Here is a 19,879-nt window from a genome sequence, read left to right as displayed (position 1 = left end):
CTCTCTTGTCTTAAGGGCATCTCAAATTCAGTGGGTCAAAACCAAAATCAAACCCCACCAGAAAATCCTGCTACCCCCTACTTTAAATTTATCCTGACTTATACAATTCCTCACCATGCCCAATCCCTCCCTTTGGTCCAAGTTACCATTATCCTTTACCTGAAATTCTAATTGGTCTTTCTGCTTTTTTTTTTTTTAAATAAAATATTTCAAACTATGTGTGACTTTATACATTTTACTACAGTCATGTTTTTATAAATAATATATGAGATTGATTCCTTTGACCTATTTTTTTTTTTTTTACCCTCTATGGAAGACTTAAGGAAATTCTTTTATTCTGTGATGTATACTAATTTTACTGCAGAACATGAGGGGCTCAATTTCTTATCTTCAATAGTTTTTTCATGAAAATAAACACCAGTTACACAAAATCTAATCATGATAGTAATACCCAAATGAGAAAAATATTTCCCTACTCCTCATACTGTCAACAGTCTGCAACACTTTTTTCAGATAAAATTGTTCTGGTTTGCTAATGCTGCTGTTATGCAAAATACCAGAAATGGATAGGCTTTTATAAATTAGGTCACAAATTTAGAGTTCTAAGGCCATACAAGTGTCCAAACTAAGGCATCAACAAGAGATACCTTCACTGAAGAAAGGCTGATGGCGTCCCAAACACTTGTTAGCTGGGAGAGCATCTGCTGGTCCTTTGCTCCTGGGTTGTGCTGACATCTGCTGGTCCTTTGCTCCTGGGTTGTGGTTTCAAAACGGCTTTCTCCAAAATGCCTCTGGCTTCTGTCTCTTTTAACATCTCTCTCAGCTACAGTGCATCTAAGCATCTGAAGGTCCTCTCTCAGCTTCTCTAAGGCAAACTCCGACTTCATCTCTTAGCTTAAACCTCCAAACATCTTTCTGTCTGCTTTTGCAAGTGTCTCCAAGCGTCTTGGTCTGTGTCAGTTCCTAGCTTCTCCTGGGGGCAAACTCTGCATTACATCTGTTAGCTTCTCTACAAAATGTCTGTCTCAGCTTCTCTGAGCTCCTTTTCTCCATGAACTCTTAAAGGACTCCAGTGACTTAATCAAGATCCACCCACAATGGGTGGGGTCACACCACCACGGAAATGATCTAATCAAAAGTTCTCAGAGTTCGGTGGGTCACACCTCCATAGAAATAACCTAATCAAATATTCCACCCTAATCAAAAGACTAATTAAGTCTGTCCTCACAAGATTTCATTAAAGAACATGACCTTTGAGGGGGACATAATAGATTCAAACCTGCACACATATTAATATTTATTAAAAATTTTGGCTAATATATAAAATTTGCTTCTTTCACTTAGCAATCTTTGACATTTTTTTGGTCAGTACCTCAATCATTTTAAGTACTCTAGTATATTACACTTTATAGATATATTGGTTAGATATTTGTTTATCAACATTTGGCTGTTTCCAAATTGTTGTTTAAAAAAAAAGTTTTCAAAAAATACTTTTGGTTCTTTCTTTAGTTCAGGATTAATTTCTGGAAATGCAAACTCTTGGTTCCAAGGATATGAAAATTTTGAATTTTAATTAATTGATATTGCTAATTTACACTCTTGAAATGGCTGTGCCAATTTATAATGCAGAAAATGCTGAAAATGTTATTTTCTTGGATATCATAATCTAAATCTTTACTAACAAGATGGATAAAAACATACTGTAAGTTTCATTTTTTAAAGTTGTGAAACTTATTTTCTAACAAACTAACTTTGGTTTCTAGCAATATCCATTCTTAATTCATTAGCTCTTTGAGTTTAATTTTAACCACTATGCTTGTTATTAGATTGACCTCTTTCTGTAAAGAGCAGCCTATTCTTTTCTATTATGTAACAATTCTTTGAATCTCACTGTTGATGAGAAACAGAATTTTTAAAGGTCTCAGACCTTTTCTCCTCTTTTAACCCTCAAAGTTAGTCTCCTACCTACTTCTATCTTGGCTACTGAATATAGTGGATCTCTCAATTCACTGATTTCCTATTTGAGTGAACAGAATTTTTTTCAGAAGGATGAATATTTTACAGTCCCAGAATAATTTACAGTCCCTACTCTGATCCAATTTTCTTTTAAAATACGAGTTGTAATTCTTTTGTTTGTAATCCCTTCCTGCTCTTTGGACTAATCTGTCTAGCTCCTATCTCTATGGGTCCTGGTTTCAACTCATATCAGGAACTCTCCGACTGTGGGCTATCTTGACAAATACGCTACCCTAGGCAGGTATTGGGAACTGAATCCTGACCCTTGAGGGATAGGCATTAAAGCAGTTATAACAGGAAATAGTTCACAAATGGTATCTGATACAGTTTAGTTAAGATTAATGGAGAGTAAAACCACAATGCTTATCCATAGATTTAAAGTTAACAAAAGTCTTTTTTTCTAATGCAAAAATACTTAATTTTTGGAGGGGAAGGGAAACGAATTAAGTCAGAAAACATCTTCATATTAATCGTTCTTTTCATACACTTCAAATTTGTACTTAATGCCTTTCTGTTCCTGGACATCAGAAAGAACACCTGGGTATTCTGGGAGAAGTTTATATTTCTCTGTATCAATTTCTGGAAAAAATGTGTCACTTTCAAATTCCTGCATGATCCTTGTCACGAACAGTCTAAGATGGACTGGCCGATTCATGGCTTCCTTATAAACAGAACTGCCTCCCACAATCCAAACCATGTCTACTTTATTTGCTAATTCTGGTTGCTCAATAAGTTTTAAGGCATCATCCAGACTTTTGGCAAGAAAATGTGCTCCTTGTGGGGGTTCCTTGAGTTCTCGACTGAGAACTAAATTAATTCTGTCTTTTAAAGGCAGATTCTTCTCAGGGATGGAGAACCAGGTCTTTCTACCCATAATCACCAGATTCTGTTTACCTTCTACTGAAGAAGTTGTGGTCATTCTTTGGAAATACTTAAATTCATTCCTGAGCAGGGGCTACAGCAGATCTCCGTTCTTGCCGATGCCCATGTTCTGGGACACAGCAACGATGCAGTTTAGCGGACGAACCATGACAAAAGCAGCAGTAAGTAACTCCGAGCACGCTCTCCTCACCAGAACTCCCCCGAAGCTAGGCGCGAAAATCGTGGCCACCCCTCCCCCTCGGTCCCATTGGTGCAAAGAAGGCCCCACCCTCCGCCCCAACGCACGGCAGGGTCGCGACGTGCTCGCGCCCGTGGACTCCGGGGAACTGTTGCCGTGGGTTCGCGCTCCCGCGTGGGCCTTGCCTTCGGGGTACAGTTCCCGGCCTGAGATGAAGCGCCGGAAGCCTGCGTCTGGCGGCGCCGGTGCTGCCGGCCCAGCCCCTGCAAGCCAAGCGGTTTTGAGCAGATTTTTCCAGTCTACGGGAATCCTGAAATCCACCTCCTCTCCTACTGGTGCAGTCAGGAAGGCGGACCCTGACACCGCAGCGCCCCCAGCGTCCTCTTTCCCGCCTCAGTTACCGCTGCGCGTGGTGGGTTCCATTGAGGAGTGGGCCTCTATTCAGTTTTTAGGGCTTTTTTGTATATTTCAGTGGATCAATTTATGCAATCTTGTTATATATAAATTTTCTTACAGAGGAGATTTTGCATGACTTGATATACACATGGAATGCCTTTGGTTTATGAATAATAACTTTTCTTTAGTTATATCAGCTAGGCCACTTATTTAACAAAACAAAACAAACTGTAGGCTGTTTACTCAGTGGTTACCTCAAAGATTATTTGATTGAATCCAAACGAATTGGGGCTTTTAGTCTGCTTATGGATGTATGCCATTAATATAAGGATGAATTATGAGAAAAAATCCACATGAATATTAGACTCACTTATTTTTCAGTGTTAAAATCAGCATGAAAAAACAGAGTTAATATATTATGGGTTTTCCTGGTTTAAATCCATGGTACAAGCCAATTTAAGGGTTTTGTTTTGCTCCACTCTATGCATACTAAAATCTCTTGTTTAGGAAGTCCTCAAACTATGGTGATTTGAAAATTTGCCATTTATATCCAAAACATAGGAACATGAATACACGCTAACTCCACAGTCTTCTTCCTGAGTCTGATTGCTCTAAATCTGATGATGGGCAATGTGAGAAAAGGGAAAAATCTGGCTGGTGTATCTCACTGAAGATGGAGGTGGATACACTTTCTCTGTGTCCACTGGGGTATCCTGTCCAGTGGAAGTAGACTTTTCACTGTCAGAGTTTGGAAAGTGAGTGTAAATTAAGTTGTTGCTAAAATGGTCTAAAAGGAGAACAGGAATTAGATATGGAGCCTAAATGAATTCGTAACTAGAAAATGAGAATATAGTGTGTAAATGCTTATGCTACTTTCAAACTCTCATCTTGTGTGCTTTCCCTTGGAAAGCTGAGTTTATTTAAAACATCTGATGAAGGATATGTTAGCTCTATATGTCCTTAGAAGGCTTCAATCATGAATCTTCCCTATTTCTGATTCCTCAGCATCCACAAGAGTGTTTGGCACATAGTAGGCTCAAGAAAAATGAGAAACTAGAAAGAAGATCTTCTAAGCATCATTTTTTTCTTCATTTTAGTCTGGCCATAGGGCTTTTCACCTATCCCTTTTTGCCACTCAATTATGCTCTTAGCTGGGCCTCCCCAGGTTAAAGGAATGAGTGGGAAAGAAGCTGATGTGGCTGACTTGATCAAAGCTGACAGAGGAAGCTATGGATGATATTCTATAAAGTAATAATGATATTCTTCTGTGACTGATATATTAGCTCTGGATGCAGAAGTTACAAAAAATTTAAGGAAATGGACGCACCATTGGGATATTACTTTCCAGGGGGTTATTTAAGTGCTAATGTGTTTATTTTTAAAAAATTTGAAATGCAATTTTATGGAGATATATTCGTACACCATATAATCCATCTAAAGTATTTGATCAGTAGCTCACATTATCATCATATAGTTGTGCATTCATCACCACAATCAATTTTAGAACATTTTATTACTCCAAAATAAGAAAAAAAAAAAAAAAAAAAAGAACACCCAAAACATTCCATGCCCCTTATCCCCCCTATTATTTATATATTTTGTCTTTATTTTATTTATTTATTTTTTTTAATTCAGTTTTATTGAAATATATTCACAAACCATACAGTCATCCATGGTATACAATGAACTGTTCACAGTATGATCATATAGTTATGCGTTCATCACCACAATCTATTTCTGAACATTTTCCTTACATCAGAAAGAATCAGAATAAGAATAAAAAATAAAAGTGAAAAGAGAATACCCAAACCATCCCCCCATCCCACCCTATTTGTCATTTAGTTTTTACTCCCATTTTTCTACTGATTTTTTTTCAATTTTTTAACTTTGTTTATCAAAAAATTAAAAACAAACAGGCAAACAACAACCAAAAAAACCCCACAACATTTCAAACAAAGCAATGGATTAAGGAAAACAAATAACCTAAAATAATTACTTTGCTTCCAATATGTTCCTACCACACCCCAAGAAAATTAATAAACCATGTCCAAACAGAGGAGTAAGAAAAACAAATAATCTAAAATAACTACATTGCTTCCAACATGTTCCTACCATACCCCAAGAAAATTAACAACCCCTAAGAAAACAAAGGAATAAGAGAAAAAAAAACCTAAAATAACTCTATTGCTTCCCACATGATCTTACTATATCCAAGAAAGTTTACAAACCATAATCATTCCTGAGCATTCCCATAACATTGAGATTACCCTCCATAGTTTATCTGTTCTTATTAGATTATCATTCCCCCTCCACTAATTGGTATCTCTAGGTCCCCTACATTCTACACTATAAAACATTGTACATTTTTCACAGAATTCACATTAGTGGTAACATACAATATGTCTCTTTTTGTGCCTGGCTTATTTTGCTCAGCATTATGTCTTTTTTTTTTTTTTTTTTTTAATCTTCATTTTATTGAGATATATTCATATACCACACAGTCATACAAAACAAATCGTACTTTCGATTGTTCACAGTACCATTACATAGTTGTACATTCATCACCCAAATCAATCCCTGACACCTTCATTAGCACACACACAAGAATAACAAGAATAATAATTAGAGTGAAAAAGAGCAATTGAAGTAAAAAAGAACACTGGGTACCTTTGTCTGTTTGTTTCCTTCCCCTATTTTTCTACTCATCCATCCATAAACTAGACAAAGTGGAGTGTGGTCCTTATGGCTTTCCCAATCCCCTTGTCACCCCTCATAAGCTACATTTTTATACAACTGTCTTCGAGATTCATGGGTTCTGGGTTGTAGTTTGATAGTTTCGGGTATCCACCACCAGCTACCCCAATTCTTTAGAACCTAAAAAGGGTTGTCTAAAGTGTGTGTAAGAGTGCCCACCAGAGTGACCTCTTGGCTCCTTTTGGATTCTCTCTGCCACTGAAGCTTATTTCATTTCCTTTCACATCCCCCTTTTGGTCAAGAAGATGTTCTCCGTCCCACGATGCCAGGTCTACATTCCTCCCCGGGAGTCATATTCCACGTTGCCAGGGAGATTCACTCCCCTGGGTGTCTGATCCCACGTAGTGGGGAGGGCAGTGATTTCACCTTTCAAGTTGGCTTAGCTAAAGAGACAGGGCCACATCTGAGCAACAAAGAGGCATTCGGGAGGAGGCTCTTAGGCACAACCATAGGGAGGCCTAGCCTCTCCTTTGCAGCAACCGTCTTCCCAAGGGTAAAACCTGTGGTAGAGGGCTCAACCCATCAAACCACCAATCCCCTATGTCTGTGGTCATGTTAGCAACCATGGAGGTGGGGTAGGCCAATACCCCTGCATTCTCCACAGGCTCCTCAAGGGGGCACTGCATCTTTTTTTTTTCCTTGTTTTTTTTTTTTTTAACTTTCCCTTCTTTTTTGAATCAACTGTATGAAAAAAAAGTTAAAAAGAAAACAAACATACAATAAAAGAACATTTTAAAGAGACCATAACAAGGGAGTAAGAAAAAGACAACTAACCTAAGATAACTGCTTAACTTCCAACATGTCCCTACTTTACCCCAAGAAAGTTACCTAATATAGCAACATTTCTGTGAACTTGCTCCTACCATATCCATCAGAAACCAACAGACCACAGTCATTCCCGGGCATCCCCAGAACGCCAAACAGCCCATCCGCTCTTCTTGGATTATTGTTCCCCCTTCCTTAATTGCTCTCTATTGCTAGTTCCCCTACATTCTACATTATAAGCCATTTGTTTTATATTTTTCAAAGTTCACATTAGTGGTAGCATATAATATTTCTCTTTTTGTGCCTGGCTTATTTCGCTCAGCATTATGTCTTCAAGGTTCATCCATGTTGTCATATGTTTCACGAGATCGTTCCTTCTTACTGCCGCGTAGTATTCCATCGTGTGTATATACCACATTTTATTTATCTACTCATCTGTTGAAGGACATTTGGGTTGTTTCCATCTCTTGGCAATTGTGAATAATGCTGCTATGAACATTGGCGTGCAGATATCTGTTCGTGTCACTGCTTTCCGATCTTCCGGGTATATACCGAGAAGTGCAGTCGCTGGATCGAATGGTAACTCTATATCTGGTTTTCTAAGGAACTGCCAGACTGACTTCCAGAGTGGCTGAACCATTATACAGTCCCACCAACAGTGAATAAGAGTTCCAATTTCTCCACATCCCCTCCAGCATTTGTAGTTTCCTGTTTGTTTAATGGCAGCCATTCTAACCGGTGTTAGATGGTATCTCATTGTGGTCTTAATTTGCATCTCTCTAATAGCTAGTGAAGCTGAGCATTTTTTCATGTGTTTCTTGGCCATTTGTATTTCCTCTTCAGAGAACTGTCTTTTCATATCTTTGGCCCATTTTATAATTGGGCCGACTGTACTATTGTCATTGAGTTGTAGGATTTCTTTATATATGCAAGATATCAGTCTTTTGTCAGATACATGGTTTCCAAAAATTTTTTCCCATTGAGTTGGCTGCCTCTTTACCTTTTTGAGAAATTCCTTTGAGGTGCAGAAACTTCTAAGCTTGAGGAGTTCCCATTTATCTATTTTCTCTTTTGTTGCTTGTGCTTTGGGTGTAAAGTCTAGGAAGTGGCCGCCTAATACAAGGTCTTGAAGATGTTTTCCTACATTATCTTCTAGGAGTTTTATGGTACTTTCTTTTATATTGAGATCTTTGGTCCATTTTGAGTTAATTTTTGTGTAGGGGGTGAGGTAGGGGTCCTCTTTCATTCTTTTGGATATGGATATCCAACTCTCCCAGCCCCATTTGTTGAAAAGACCATTATGACTCAGTTCGGTGACTTTGGGGGCCTTATCAAAGATCAGTCGGCCATAGATCTGAGGGTCTATCTCTGAATTCTCAATTCGATTCCATTGATCTATATGTCTATCTTTGTGCCAGTACCATGCTGTTTTGGCAACTGTGGCTTTATAATAAGCTTCAAAGTCAGGGAGTGTAAGTCCTCCCACTTCGTTTTTCTTTTTTAGAGTGTCTTTAGCAATTCGAGGCATCTTCCCTTTCCAAATAAATTTGATAACTAGCTTTTCCAAGTCTGCAAAGTAGGTTGTTGGAATTTTGATTGGGATTGCATTGAATCTGTAGATGAGTTTGGGTAGAATTGACATCTTAATGACATTTAGTCTTCCTATCCATGAACATGGAATATTTTTCCATCTTTTAAGGTCCCCTTCTATTTCTTTTAGTAGAGTTATGTAGTTTTCTTTGTATAGGTCTTTTACATCTTTGGTTAAGTTTATTCCTAGGTACTTGATTTTTTTAGTTGCTATTGAAAATGGTATAGGTCTTTTACATCTTTGGTTAAGTTTATTCCTAGGTACTTGATTTTTTTAGTTGCTATTGAAAATGGTATCTTTTTCTTGAGTGTCTCTTCAGTTTGTTCATTTCTAGCATATAGAAACATTACTGACTTATGTGCATTAACCTTGTATCCCACTACTTTGCTAAATTTGTTTATTAGCTCTAGTAGCTGTATCATCGATTTCTCAGGGTTTTCTAGATATAAGATCATATCATCTGCAAACAATGACAGTTTTACTTCTTCTTTTCCAATTTGGATGCCTTTTATTTCTTTGTCTTGCCGGATTGCCCTGGCTAGCACTTCCAGCACAATGTTGAATAACAGTGGTGATAGCGGGCATCCTTGTCTTGTTCCTGATCTTAGAGGGAAGGCTTTCAGTCTCTCTCCATTGAGTACTATGCTGGCTGTGGGTTTTTCATATATGCTCTTTATCATGTTGAGGAAGTTTCCTTCAATTCCTACCTTTTGAAGTGTTTTTATCAAAAAGGGATGTTGGATTTTGTCAAATGCTTTTTCAGCATCTATTGAGATGATCAATTGATTTTTCCCTTTTGACTTGTTAATGTGTTGTAATACATTGATTGTTTTTCTTATGTTGAACCATCCTTGCATGCCTGGAATAAACCCCACTTGGTCATGATGTATGATTTTTTTAATGTGTCTTTGGATTCGATTTGCAAGTATTTTGTTGAGGATTTTTGCATCTATATTCATTAGGGAGATTGGCCGGTAGTTTTCCTTTTTTGTAACATCTTTGCCTGGTTTTGGTATTAGATTGATGTTAGCTTCATAAAATGAGTTAGGTAGTGTTCCATTTTCTTCAATGTTTTGAAAGAGTTTGAGTAAGATTGGTGTCAGTTCTTTCTGGAAAGTTTGGTAGAATTCCCCTGTGAAGCCATCTGGCCCTGGGCATTTATTTGTGGGAAGATTTTTGATGACTGATTGGATCTCTTTGCTTGTGATGGGTTGGTTGAGGTCTTCTATTTCTTCTCTGGTCAGTCTAGGTTGTTCATATGTTTCCAGGAAATTGTCCATTTCCTCTACATTCTCCAGTTTGTTGCCATACACTTGTTCATAGTATCCTCTTATAATTTTTTTAATTTCTTCAGGATCTGCAGTTATGTCCCCTTTTTCATTCATTATTTTTTTTATATGGGTCTTCTCTCTTTTTGATTTTGTCAGTCTAGCTAGGGGCTTGTCAATCTTGTTGATCTTCTCAAAGAACCAACTTTTGGTGATATTTATCCTCTCTATTGTTTTTTTGTTCTCTATGTCATTTATTTCTGCTTTAATCCTTGTTATCTCTTTTCTTGTATTTGGTTTAGGATTGGTTTGCTGTTCATTTTCTAGCTTCTTCAGTTGATCCATTAGTTCTTTGATTTTGGCTCTTTCTTCCTTTTTAATATATGCGTTTAGTGCTATAAATTTCCCCCTTAGCACTGCTTTTGCTGCATCCCATAGGTTTTGGTATGTTGTGTTCTCATTTTCATTCATCTCTATATATTTAGCAATTTCTCTTGCTATTTCTTCTTTAACCCATTGATTGTTTAGGAGTGTGTTGTTTAACCTCCAGGTATTTGTGAATTTTCTAAGTCTCTGATGGTTATTGAGTTCTAATTGTATTCCATTGTGGTCAGAGAATGTGCTTTGAATAATTTCAATCTTTTTAAATTTATTGAGGCTTGTTTTATGTCCCAGCATATGATCTATTCTGGAGAAAGTTCCATGAGCACTAGAAAAGTATGTGTATCCTGGTGATTTGGGATGTAATGTCCTGTAGATGTCTGTTAAATCTAATTCATTTATCAGATTGTTTAGGTTTTCAGTTTCCTTATTGGTCTTCTGTCTGGTTGATCTATCTATAGGAGAGAGTGATGTGTTGAAGTCTCCCACAATTATTGTGGAAACATCAATTGCTTCCTTTAGTTTTGCCAGTGTTTCTCTCATGTATTTTGTGGCACGTTGTTTGGGTGCATAGACATTTACGATTGTTATTTCTTCTTGCTGAATTGCCCCTTTTATTAGTACGTAGTGGCCTTCTTTGTCTCTCAAAACATCCCTGCATTTGAAGTCTATTTTATCTGAGATTAATATTGCTACACCTGCTTTATTTTGGCTGTAGCTTGCATGAAATATTTTTTTCCATCCTTTCACTTTCAGTTTCTTTGTGTCCCTATGTCTAAGATGAGTCTCTTGTATGCAACATATTGACGGTTCATTTTTTTTGATCCATTCTGCGAATCTATATCTTTTAATTGGGGAGTTTAATCCATTTACATTCAACGTTATAACCGTGAAGGCATTTCTTGAATCAGCCATCTTATCCTTTGGTTTATGTTTGTCATATTTTTCCCCTCTGTCTATTAATATCCTTTATTGTACCCATACCGAATCTCTTTAGTACTGAACCTTTCTCCAAGTCTCTCTGTCCTTTCTTTGTTTCTCTGTCTGTAGGGCTCCCTTGAGTATCTCCAATAGGGCAGGTCTCTTGTTAGCAAATTCTCTCAGCATTTGTTTGTCTGTGAAAAATTTAAGCTCTCCCTCGAATTTGAAGGAGAGCTTTGCTGGATAAAGTATTCTTGGCTGGAAATTTTTCTCACTCAGAATTTTAAATATATCGTGCCACTGCCTTCTTGCCTCCATGGTGGCTGCTGAGTAGTCACTACTTAGTCTTATGCTGTTTGCTTTGTATGTGGTGAATTGCTTTTCTCTTGCTGCTTTCAGAACTTGCTCCTTCTCTTCTGTGTTTGATAGTGTGATCAGTATATGTCTTGGAGTGGGTTTATTTAGATTTATTCTATTTGGAGTTCGCTGAGCATTTATGATTTGTGTATTTATGTTGTTTAGAAGATTTGGGAAGTTTTCCCCAACAATTTCTTTGAATACTCTTCCTAGACCTTTACCCTTTTCTTCCCCTTCTGGGACACCAATGAGTCTTATATTTGGACGTTTCATATTATCTATCATATCCCTGAGGTCCATTTCGATTTTTTCAATTTTTTTCCCCATTCTTTCTTTTATGCTTTCATTTTCCATTCTGTCATCTTCCAGGTCACTGATTCGTTGTTCAACTTCCTCTAGTCTTGTACTATGAGTGTCCAGAATCTTTTTAATTTGGTCAGCAGTTTCTTTAATTTCCATAAGATCATCCATTTTTTTATTTAGTCTTGCAATGTCTTCTTTATGCTCTTCTAGGGTCTTCTTGATTTCCTTTATCTCCCGTACTATGGTCTCATTGTTCATCTTTAGTTCTTTGAGTAGCTGCTCTAGGTGCTGTGTCTCTTCTGGTCTTTTGATTTGGGTGCTTGGGCTTGGGTTGTCCATATCGTCTGGTTTTTTCATATGCTTTATAATTTTCTGTTGTTTTTGGCCTCGTGGCATTTGCTGAACTTGATAGGGTTCTTTTATGATTTGTAGACCAATTGAAGTCCTTATCTCTAATTTGTCAGATCTACAGCTTCGTGGAGTACACTTTCTCTAACTAACCAGCAGGTGGCGTCCACGAACCACCTGTTCTCCACAAGCCAGTTCTCCCCTGCTTAGCCTTTTTGGTGAGAGGGGGAGTGAGTCTTGTGGGGTCCAATTGGTGTACCAAGCTTGCGTGTGTAGTTGGTGTTGCCTGCCCTGTGTATGGGGCGTGTTTCTGGGCAGTCGGGGGGGGGTGCCTCTAACAATCAAATCTCCCTGGTGATCCTAGAGTTTTAAAGCTGCTGCAATAGTCTAATCCTTCAGTTCAGTCCTGCCACAGTTTGTCTCTGCCACTGACCCACAAGTCCTTGGTATTGGCGTATGGCTCCTGAGACTTGCTAGTGGGCCCCTCTTCCAGGCTGTGCACCCCGGGTCCTCTGTTGAGGGATGGCTGTGCTATGTCACAGGTGAATGCCATCCCCCCAGGGCAGTTCTGGGCTGCTGGGCTGTGTAGGGAGGCTCCCAGTCTGCTGAAATGATGGCTGAATGGGGCTTTGTTAATTCACACTGCTCTACCTTCCCAACTCTGGGACAATCAGCTGAGGTTGCAGGGAAGGCTAATGTCCACGCCCAGTTTTGTGGTGTGTGTCTGTTATTTGAAGCACTTCCGTCACACTGGGTTGTCTGGGGCAGTTCTGGGCTATGGGGCTGGCGATGGGCAGGAGTGTTTCCTGTCCACCAGGATGATGGCTGTGAGTGGACACCCCCCTTTTCTTGGGAAGTTGTGGTGTTTAGTGAATTTTCTCAGCCACTGGATTATTGCATTTTGTCTCAGAGCTCTCCTAGTTCTGCTCTTGACTTGACCTGCCCAAATAGCAAGTCTTTGAAGCTTTCTGTATTGGGCTTCTTAGAGTAATTGTTTTAGAAAAAGAAAAAAGGATTAAAAAAAACAACAACAACAAAAAAAAACGGGCCCTCCTCAGAGATCTAATGGGTTATTGAAATGCTAAGAGACAAAGCAACCAGGGCCATTAAGGAAAGGTCCACAGGGCAGAGAGATCAGCTTTTCTTCGGGATTTGCATATGCGCCTCAGGGCCCTTCCCCTTTCTATGTTCACCAGAACTCCAAAAATCCTCCGCTTTTATTTTGGAGTTTTTCGTGTTGTTTTTTTTCTATGTCTGTCTCCTCTCTGCTGGGCTGGCTGCTCTCAGATTCTCTGGTGTCTGGTCTCAGTCTATCTATGGTTGGAGTTTGAATCAGTAGAATGAGTTTCCGATAAGGGCAGCCACTGCAGTTCTCCCTTCTCCTTCCCGGATCTGACAGCCCCTCCTCCCCCGGGACTGAGCCTGGCAGGGAGTGGCGCGGGTCCCCTGGCTGCAAAAACTTACAGATTTCGCTGATCTCAGCAGTTCCACGTTTTCATGAGTGTTGTATGAAGTATGCCCAAAGTCAGATTGCTCTGTGGTGTCCAGTCCACGCAGTTCCTGGCTTTCTACCTACTTTCCTGGAGGAGTAACTAAAACATACAGCTCACCAGTCTGCCATCTTGCCCCGCCTCTCCCCCAATTATCCTTTATTTTATTTTTAATTGTATTTTTAAATCAAAATATTTTAGTCTTTTTTTACATTTTTAATTATGAAATATAGCATATATGCAGAAAAGTGATAACTTTTGACATACAATTTAATAAGTAATTACAGAGCAAGTTTCAAAGAATGTTATGGGTTACAGTTCCACCATTTCAGTTATTTCCTTATTGTGAAATAGCACATATACAGAAATATGATAACTTTCAAAGTATGATTTAACAAGTAGTTATAGAGCAAATTTCACAGAATATTATGGGCTTCTGTTCCACAATTTCAGTTATTTCCTTATTGTGAAATATAATTTTTATACAGAAATGTGATAACTTTCAAAGTATAATTTAACAAATAACTATAGAGCAAATTTCAAAGCATGTTATATGTCACAGTTCCACCATGTCATTTATTTCCTTCTAGCTATTCTAGTACCCTAGAAACTTAAAAAAGTACTTATATAAAGATTCAGTATTCATAATCCTTTGTTAAATCCTGTCTTGTCAGTTGTACCACTCTCTTGTTTGATCACTGTCTCAATCTTTAAGGATATCTGGGCAGTGACCAGTCAAACTTGTTCACATTGAAAAGGAGTGTCAACATTATGGGAAGGGGGGATACATCTGATTGATGTTCTCAGAGAGTCTGTTGCCTGGGTTTTGGGACTTATCTGGCATAGGAGCACTCTGGGGAATTTAAGTTTCTGAAAAGTAAACTTAGTAAGTGAAAGTTTTATAGAGTCTCAGATAGGGACCTAGGTTTTCTTTAGTATTTTGGGGACTACTGTTGCTTAGGGCTTGGCATACTGTGGCCATCTGGAATATCTAACTGGAGCTTGCATAAGAGTAACCTCCAGGATAGCCTCTGAACTCTATTTGAAATCTCTTAACCACTGAAACCTCATTTTGTTTCCTTCCTTTCCCCCTTTTGGTCGAAAAGGCATTCTCAATCCCTCAATGCCAGGGCCAGGCTCATTCCTGGGAGTCAAGTTCCAATTCATCAGGGAAGTTCACTCCCCTGGGAGTCATGTCCCACATAGGGGTAAGGGTAATTAATTTATTTGCAGAGTTGAGCTTGGAGAGATAAAGTTCACATCTTAGCAACAAAAGAGGTTCCCCTTTATGGCCATAAGTTTCACTAGAGCAAGCCTCAAGTTCAAGGGCTTGAGTTATTAAGTAGGGGACTCCTAATTTCCCATAACATATATTCTGTCCACAATAAACGTGTCTCGCATTATCTTCACTTAGTTGTACAATCATCACTCTCAAATTTTAAATAATTATCAAAACCCCATACACCCCAAAGCTCTTATCAGCCCCTAGTTATTTATCCCTAGTATTAGTGTGGTACTGGTAAGGTATTCCTATTAAATATATCTATAATATGAAATATGTAGTTTTTCCCATATACCATTCTGTTGTTACCTCCAGTGTCATACCTTAGAAGTAGATCATGGAAGCACTTGTGGGATACATACCTTTAAAGAAACCTTTCAGTTGTGTTTGCCTTCAGTGCAGTACCAATACTTATAATCCCATTAATGAACAATCGTCACCCCGTCCATTCCCATACCTTTACATTCACTCTTATTAACATGTCTGTTTATATTAGGTTAACATTCCCCCTTCACTAGTTTATGACTACCTCTAGGTCTCCTAAAATCTTCATTATAAGACAGTGATTTTACGTTGTTCAGGGAGTTCACATTAGTGGTAACATACAATATTTCTTCATTTGTGTCTGACTTTTTCACTCAGCATTGTGTCTTCAAGGTTCATCCATGTTGTCATATGTTTCAGGACCTCATTCCTTCTTGCTGCTGCATAGTATTCCATCATATGTATATATCACATTTTGTTTATCCACTCGTCTGTTGAAGGTCACTTGGGTTGTTTCTACCTCTTGGAAATTTGAACAGTGCTGCTATGAACATCATTGTGCAGATGTCTGTTTGTGTCACTGCTTTCAGATCTTCTTGGGTATGTACTGAGAAGTGAAATTGCCAGATTATAGGGTACCTCGATATCTAGTTTTCTGAGGAACTGTCAAACTGTCTTCCATAGTGCTTGTACCATTATACATTCCCACCAGCAATGAATAAAAGTTCCAATTTCTCCACATCCTCTCCAGCATTTGTAATTTCCTGTTTGTTTAATGGCAGCCATTCTTTTTTTTTAATTCATATTTATTGAGATAGCTTTACATACAATGCAGTCATACAAAACAAAGCATACATTCAGCTGTTTACTGTACCACCACATAGTTGTGCATTCATCACCAGAATCAACTTTTGACATTTTCATTACCACATACACAAAAACAACAAGAAGGAAAATTAAAGTGAAAAAGAACAATCAAAGCAAAAGAGAACACTGGGTGCCTTTTTTTTTCCTTCCCCCATTTTTCTACCCATCCATTCACAAACGAGACAAAGGGGAGTGTGGTCCATATGGCTTTCCCAGTCACACTGTCACCCCTCATAAGCTACATTTTTAAACAATCGTCTTCAAGATTCATGGGTTCTGGGCTGTAGTTTGACAGCCCCAGGTATTTACTGCTAGCCATTCCAATTCATTAGAAGCTAAAAATTGTTGTCGATATTGTGCCTAAGAGTGCCCACTAGAGTGCCCTCTCAGCTCCTTTTGGAATCTCTCTGCCACTGAAGTTTATTTCATTTGCTTTCACATCCCCCTTTTGGTCAAGAAGATGTTCTCCATCTCATGATGCTAGGTCTAGATTCCTCCCCAGGAGCCATACTCCACACCACCAAGCTGATTCACTCCCCTGGGCGCCAGATCCCATGCAGGGGGGGAGGGCAGTGACCTCACCTGCCAAGCCGGCCGAGCTAGAGAGAGAGGGCCACATGTGAGCAACAAAGAGGCACTTGGGGGGAGGCTCTTAGGCACAATTATAGGGAGGCCTAGCCTCCTTGCAGCAACAGTCTTCCCAAGGTCAAGTCCTGTGGTAGAGGGCTCAGCCCACCAAACCACCAGTACAGCACGTCTGTGAGCACACCAACAACCATTGAGGTGGGGGAGCCCCAAACCCCTGCATTCTCCAACAGCTCCTCAAGGGGGCTCCACACACCTCCTTCATTGCCCCTTTTTTTTCCCCTAATTAAGTCTTCTCTTTCAAATCAACCATGTCAAAAAAAAAAAAAAAAAACAACAAAACACTAGAAAAAAACATACAACAACAACAACAATAACATTTCAAACAAACCATAACAATGGAGTCCAACATGTTCTTCTCTACCCCAAGGAAACAACCCAATACAGGAGCATTTCTGTGAACTTATTCCCACCATACCCATCAGAAATCAACAAATCGTAGTCATTCCTAGGCATTCCCAGAATGCCAAATTTACTCACGATGGCTTATCTGTTCTTATTGGTTATTGTTCCCCCTTCATTAATTACTCTCTATTTCTAGTTCCCCTATTTTCTACATTATAAACCATTTATTTTAGGAGTGTGTTGTTTAACCTCCCGGTGTGTCTGAATTTTCTAAGTCTCTGATGGTTATTGACTTCTAATTGTATTCCATTGTGGTCAGAGAATGTGCTTTGAATAATTTCAATTTTCTTAAATTTATTGAGGCTTGTTTTATGTCCCAGCATATGGTGTATTCTGGAGAAAGTTCCGTGATCACTAGAGAAGAATGTGTATCCTGGTGATTTGGGATGTAATGTTCTATGTATGTCTGTTAAATAAAATTCATTTATCCGATTGCTTAGGATTTCATTTTCCTTATTGGTCTTCTGTCTGGTTGATCTACCTATAGGAGAGAGTGATGTGTTGAAGTCTCCCACAATTATTGTGGAAACATCCATTACTTCCTTTAGTTTTGCCAGTGTTTGTCTCATGTATTTTGTGGCACCATGATTGGGTGCATAAACATTTATGATTGTTATGTCTTCTTGTTGAATTGCCCCTTTTATTATCATGTAGTGGCCTTCTTTGTCTTTCATAACATCCTTGCATTTAAAGTCTGTTTTATCTGAGATTAATATTGCTACTCCTGCTTTCTTTTGGCTGTAGCTTACATGAAATATTTTTTCCATCCTTTCACTTTCAATTTCTTTGTGTCCCTGTGTCTAAGATGAGTCTCTTGCATGCAACAAATTGATGATTCATATTTTTTTATCCATTCTGCCAATCTATATCTTTTAATTGGGGAGTTTAATCCATTTACATTCAATGTTATTACTGTGAAGGCATTTCTTGAATCAGCCATCCTATCCTTTGGTTATGTTTGTCAGATACACTTTTTCCCTGTCTCTCTTATTGTCCTTTAATGAACAAATATTGAATCTTTTTGGTACTGAACCTTTCTCTATCTGTCTCTCTCCTTTTTTTGTTTCTCTGTCAGTAGGGCTCTCTTTAGTATCTGAAGTAGGGCAGGTCTTTTATTAGCAAAACCTCTCAGCATTTGTTTGTGAAAAATTTAAGCTCTCCCTCAAATTTGAAGGAGAGCTTGGCTGGATAAAGTATTCTTGGTTGGAAATTTTTCTCTCTCAGAATTTTAAATATGTCATGCCACTGCCTTCTCGCCTCCAGTGTGGCCACTGAGTAGTCACTACTTAGACTTATGTTGTTTCCTTTGTATGTGGTGAATTGCTTTTCTCTTGCTGCTTTCGGAACTTGCTCCTTCTCTTTAGTATTTGACAGTGTGATCAGAATATGTCTTGGAGTGGGTTTGTATGGATTTATTCTATTTGGAGTTCGCTGGGTATTTATGCTTTGTGTTTTTATATTGTGTAGAAGGTTTGGGAAGTTTTCCCCAACAATTTCTTTGAATACTCTTTCTAGACCTTTACCCTTCTCTTCCCCTTCTGGGACACCAATGAGTCTTATATTTGGATGTTTTATTTTATCTGTCATCTCCCTGAGATCCATTTCGATTTTTTCAATTTTTTTACCCATTCTTTCTTTTATTCTTTCATTTTCCATTCTGTGGCCCTCAAGGTCACTGATTTGTTGTTCAGTTTCCTCTAGTCTTGTACTATGAGTATCCAGAATCTTTTTAATTTGGCCAACAGTTTCTTTAATTTCCATAAGATCATCTTATTTTTTTATTTACTGTTGCAATTTCTTCTTTGTGCTCTTATAGGGTCTTCTTGATGTCCTTTATATCTTGTACCATGCTCTTCTTCATGTCCTTTATATCCTGTGCCATGCTCTTGTTGTTGGTCTTTAGCTCTTTGATTAATTGCTCCAAGTACTGTGTCTCCTCTGATCTTTTGATTTGGGTGTTTGGGTTTGGGTTCTCCATATCATCTGGTTTTATCTTATGCTTTAAAATTTTCTGTTGTTTTTGGCCTCTTGGCATTTACTTTACTTGATAGTGTTCTTTTAGGATATGTAGGATTATTTAAAGTCTAATCTCTAGTTTGTCAGATCTACAGCTTGGTGGCATACACTTTCTCAAACTAAGCAGCAGATGGCATCCGCGAGTCACCTGTTCTCCTCAAATCAGTTCTCCCCAGCTTTGTCTTTGTGGTGTGGGGGGTCTGATTCTTGTGGGGTCCAATTGGTGCACCAAGTTTGGGTGTGACTGTGGGGCATGTGTCTGAGCAGTTAGGGAGGGATGGCAGCTTTAATAATCAAACCTCCTAGGTGTTCCTGGAGATTTAAGGCTATTGCAAGAATCTAAACCTTCATTTCAGTCTCACCACAGATTGTCTCTGCCACTGACCCACAAGTCCTTGGTATTGGTATATGGCCCCTGGGATTTCTGAGTGGGTCCTTCTTCCAAGCCGTGCCCTTCTAGGGCCTCTGCTGAGGGAAGGTTGTGCTACGTCACAAGTGCGCGCCGTCCACCAAGGGAAGTTCTGGGCCACTGGGCCGTATAGGTGCATTCCCAGCCGGCTGTAAGGATGGCTGTATGGGGCATGTTAATCTCCCCCTTTACACACAGCTCTGTTTCTTCCCAGCTCCGGGACAATTAGCTGTGGGTGCGCGAAAGTCTACTACTGTCCATGCCTGATATTGTGGTGTGTTTGCGTGATGCTGGAAACACTTCCTGTCACACTGGGTTTTTTGGTGAGGCTCTGGGCTGTG

General features: G+C 38.9%; 1 protein-coding gene and 1 pseudogene across 2 annotated transcripts in view; one reads left to right on the top strand and one right to left on the bottom strand.

Annotated features, from left to right (window-relative positions):
- Positions 1-19,879, top strand: part of DLG2 (discs large MAGUK scaffold protein 2) — a 2,332,374-nt gene that overhangs the window by 418,768 nt on the left and 1,893,727 nt on the right. The gene's annotated exons all lie outside the window — the stretch shown is intronic.
- Positions 2,483-3,046, bottom strand: LOC119538148 (annotated as a pseudogene).

The sequence above is a fragment of the Choloepus didactylus genome, chromosome 6 (genome assembly GCF_015220235.1).
Source record: "Choloepus didactylus isolate mChoDid1 chromosome 6, mChoDid1.pri, whole genome shotgun sequence".
NCBI classification, from domain to species: domain Eukaryota; kingdom Metazoa; phylum Chordata; class Mammalia; order Pilosa; family Megalonychidae; genus Choloepus; species Choloepus didactylus.
The sequence above is the reverse complement of the archived record's forward strand: the minus strand, read 5'-3'. Positions and strand labels throughout refer to the sequence as shown.